Below are 4,950 nucleotides of genomic sequence, written 5' to 3' on the forward strand. Positions count from 1 at the left end.
ATTAGAATAACTGTCCAGGGAGCCCAGAGTAACCATATGTGGCTCTAAAGCCACAAATTGCGTGTCACAGATCTAGGCGACTCCCTTTCTGCACTGACCTCTCTTTGTCTTGCCAAACTCCAGCTGTTCATTTTTTGCCTTCTGCTTGGGCTGGGTTTATGCAGACTCAAATCCAGGCGCATTCTAGAGCAAGCTGGGAACTGAACCAATGCAAAGTTCCTAGCTACTCAACCACTTGGCTAGCTCCAAACCACTCTCTGAGGTAGAAATAGAAACTCATTTGTACTGTTTGTCTGCGAATAAAAGTCCTTGTGATCTCATTTCAAATGATTCTTCTGGATGACATATCTCAAGAGCCCAGGCAGGTAAACCAAGGCCAAAAAGTGCCCATCGGTCCCACATGTGTTTTCATTCCCACGCTAAAGAAAGCTCAGTCAGTTTCCTGATGCACTTTCTGCTTCTTCTCAGTGTGGCTGAAAATGAAATTAGTCACTTTACTCCATGGCAATATGTGATCTGGTTACAATATTTCCTGGTGTTTACTTTAGCAAGCGAATCAGAGCAGCAGCCTAATCCGTTAGTATCTCCATCATCATTATTCATGTCAGAGAAAAAAATTATTCCAGACAACTTTTTTTTAAATGGGTAAATATACATAGTGCACTCTACATGCTGTTCCAATCAGGTCAGAGCCACATGACCCTAATAGATAATATGGCTTTTCTGAGAGAGCCTGTTCCAGTTTTGTACTGGGAAAAATATCCGTGTTCAAAATGAAAAAAAATATTTCATTTGTATTCCAGTAGTATGTAGATACCCCAAGGTTGGTTAAACTTAACTTTAAGCATATACTTAGTTCATTTCTGTTCAATAAAGCACTTAAGCATATGGAAGTTAAGGCTAAGCACATGCTTAAGTGCTTGCTTGAATAGGAGAGTTTTCTGCTGCAGTGATTTTGATGTTCTGGTTCTCTGGTCTTGGTTTGTCTTTTTTAACAAGCCTCTAGCATTTGCACAAAAGGGTCTGTTTTGACCCATTCTATTTCAATCCTACTTGATCCCCTGATGGCCCTTTTCTTAAACGAAACCAATATATTTGTACAGTAAACATCCCAATGATCTGATCACCCTGCAGTATTCACAAATTATTACAGAGCAGCTCCACTTGTGTCACACCTTACTCATGGCTGACTACCAGCTTATTCCATGAGCAATCCTATTGCCTTTAGTAGAATAAGGTGGAGCTCTTGAGACTACAATGGCTGAACTGGAGGAGCTAAAGGAAACAGAAGTACATGGATGAGACAGGGACGGACTAGAGTGGTCCCAACCCTCAGTCTGACAGCCTCTCTGCAGTTAAAGAGGATGAAGGTCTCGGTGGAAGGAGCACATTAAGCTGAGCAGAAGGAAGCATATGTCGCTAATGTAATGTAATGACTATTTTTTAAAAGACTCCAGAGGCAATCCTGCCAATTCCAGGCTGGTGAGCCTATCTTCAGTACCAGGCAAATTGTTTGAAGCTGTAGTGAAGAACAACTTAGAGACTAACGAATTTATTTGGGCATAAGCTTTCGTGGGCTAAAACCCACTTCATCAGTTTTCCACTTCATGTATCTGATGAAGTAGGTTTTAGCCCACAAAAGCTGATGCCCAAATAAATGTGTTAGTCTCTAAGGTGCCACAAGGACTCCGTGTTGTTTTTGCTGATACAGACTAACACAGCTACCCCTCTGAAACCAATCTATTAGAATTCTTTGAGGCAGTCAACAAGCATGTGGACAAAGGTGGCTATTGTGTACTTGGACTTTCAGAAAGCCTTTGACAAGGTCTGTCACCAAGGGCTCTTGAGCAAAGTAAGCAGTCAGGGAAGGCTCTCTTGCATCAGTAACAGGTTGAAAGACAGGAAACAAAGGATATGTCTGCCTGGCAGTTAAACACCTGAGACTGGCCAGTGTCAGCTGACTCAGGCTTGCGGACAGGTCAAGCTACGGGGCTGTTTAATCGCAGTGTAGAGCAGGGGTTCTCAAACTGGGGGGTCGGGATCCCTCAGGGGGCTGGGAGGTTATTACATGGGGGGAGGGGTTGCGAGCTGTCAGCCTCCATCCCAAACCCTGCTTTGCCTCCAGCATTTATAATGGTGTTAAATATATTTTAAAAAGTGTTTTTAATTTGTAAGGGGGGGGGGGGTCACACTCAGAGGCTTGCTGTGTGAAAGGGGTCCCCAGTACAAAATTTTGAGAACCACTGGTGTAGCGGTTCGGGTTCAGGCACAGAAAGTGGGAAAGTCCCAGAGCCCAGCCCACGCCTCAACCTCTGCACAGCAATGAAACAGTCCTGTAGCCTGAGCCCCAGTCAGCTGACATAGGCCAGCCATGGGTGTTTAATTGCAGTGTAGACCTACTCAAAGTTTCAGGAACTCAGCTGGCTCTGGGTGCAGCTGCCTAGCAACCCAATGAGCCCAGCTGGACCCAGTAAACCCTCACTAAGCGACTGTGCTTCCTGATTGCAGACCTGCTTCCTGTACCAGCCCTGCTCCAACCTTTTCCTGCCCCGCTCCAGCTCTAGTCCCTACCTTCCTCAGAACTCCTGGCTCCAACCACATTGGCTTTTCTCCAGCTCTGCCTGTTGATTCTTCTGCAACCAGTAGGCTAGACTCCTGTTCTAACCACTAGGTCGCACCACCTCCACCTCTGTGTGTGACATAAGGTAGGAATAAATGGTCAGTTTTCACAATGGAGAGAGGTAAATAGCGTGTTCCCCCCCCAAGGATCTGTACTGGGACCAGTGCTGTTCACCACTTTTTCCAGATCATCTATGAATATGTTGAACAGGGAGGTGGCAAAATTTGCAGACAATAAAAAAATGACACATGATAGATAGATTGGAAAACATAATCCCAACTATATATACAAAATGATGGGGTCTAAATTAGCTGTTACCACTCAAGAAAGAGATCTTGGAGTCATTGTGGATAGTTCTCTGAAAACATCCACTCAATGTGCAAAAGCAGTCAAAAAACTAACAGAAGTTAGGAATTATTAGGAAAGAGATAAATAATAAAACAGAAAATATCATAATGTCACTATATAAATCCATGGTATGCTCACACCTTGAATACTGCATGCAGTTCTGGTTGTCCCATATCTAAAAAATCTACTAGAATTGGAAAAGGTGCACAGAAGGGCAACAAAAAATGATTAAGGGGCTGGAACAGCTTCCATGTGAGGAGAGATTAAAAAGACTGGGACTGTTCATATTAGAAAAAAGATGACTAAGGAGGGATATGATAGAGATCTATAAAATCATGAATGGTGTGGAGAAAGGTAATAGGAAGGGTTGTTTTTACCCCTTCCCATAACACAAGAACTAGGGGTCACCCAGTGAAATTAATAGGAAGCACATTTAAAACAACCATAAGAAAGTACAGTAGAACCTCAGAGTTCTGAACATCAGAGTTCCAAATTGACCAATCAACCACACACCACCTTTGGAACCGGAAGAACACAATCAGACAGCAGCAGAGACAAGTACAGTACTGTGTTAAACATAACTACTAAAATAATAAAGGGAAAGCAGCATTTTACTTCTGCATAGTAAAGTTTCAAAGCTGTATTAAATCAGTGTTCAGTTGTAAACTTTCGAAAGAACAACCGTAAGAGTTTGTTCAGAGTTACAAACATTTCAGAGTTATGAACAACCTCTATTCCCAAGGTGTTTGTAACTCTGAGGTTCTACTGTACATCTTCAGACAATGTACAGTCAACATGTGGAACTCTTTGCCAAGGGATGTTGTGAAGCCCAAAACTCGAGCTTGGTTCAAAAAGAAATTAGATAAGTTCCATCCCATCTCAGTTAACAAATACTGGATTTTTCAAATTGGCAGCCCATGGAAATTCCCCGAGCATTATAAAAATGAAAAGCAACTCAGATGACTTTGAGGAGTCCTTGTAGCACCTTAGTTTGTCCAAATAAATTTGTTAGTCTCTAACACGGCTACCACTCTGAAACCTGTCAGATGACTTTGATCACTTATTATTTACGAGGAAAATTTATTGGTTATCAGACTGCCTTGGTAACTGTAGAAAGAAAGGAGGAACAACGAAAAGAATCAATTTCTAATTCCATCTGGGTTTGCATATTTTCCTCTCTGATTTTTTTTTAAGCTGACCCATATTGTTTGTGGTAATTAAATCAATAAAAATGTCTGGAAGTAATATTGGCAAACATGAAAAGGTCTGATTCTCAGAGAGGAATGGCTGAAAAAGTTAAATAATACAGAAGCCCTCAGTTACGCAATTGACAGACAAGTTCTACATTTAAATACCAGTCTCGGTATTGTGCTACGTGAGTATCTGAAATTAGATTTAAAGCTTTGAATATAGAAATGTAGAAAATAGTTTGAGTGAGAATATTAATGGCAGCAATTAGTCCTATAATGAACAAAAGGAAATTAAACAGTAAAGACTAAAAATGAACTTTGTTATATGTGTGTGAAACGTTAATGTAAAATACACTACATAAAAGTAGAGTTAGAATATTCAGTATTAGTGGATAATAACTAAAGCAAGCAGAAAAAACAGGAGAATTTTGTTTGATAACTATATTTTCCTGCTTTGACCCTGAAATTCAAATTTTCACTGAACATTTTCAACCAGCTCTATAGAGGACCAAAAACCAGGGAGGAAAAACTCCAAATTTTTGTTGAAATTTCTGTAAACAATTTTTTTTTTTAATTTTAAAAACTAACCTGCTCCAACAATCCACTATGGCAGGGATAGGCAACCTTTCAGAAGTGGTGTGCCGAGTCTTCATTTATTCACTTTAATTTAAGGTTTCGCGTGCCGGTAATACATGTTAATGTTTTTTAGAAGGTCTCTCTCTATAAGTCTATATTATATAACTAAACTATTGTTGTATGTAAAGTAAACAAGGTTTTCAAAATGTTTAAGAA

This window comes from Terrapene carolina, unplaced genomic scaffold (assembly GCF_002925995.2).
Source record: "Terrapene carolina triunguis isolate 2854851 unplaced genomic scaffold, T_m_triunguis-2.0 Scaffold53, whole genome shotgun sequence".
NCBI classification, from domain to species: domain Eukaryota; kingdom Metazoa; phylum Chordata; order Testudines; family Emydidae; genus Terrapene; species Terrapene triunguis.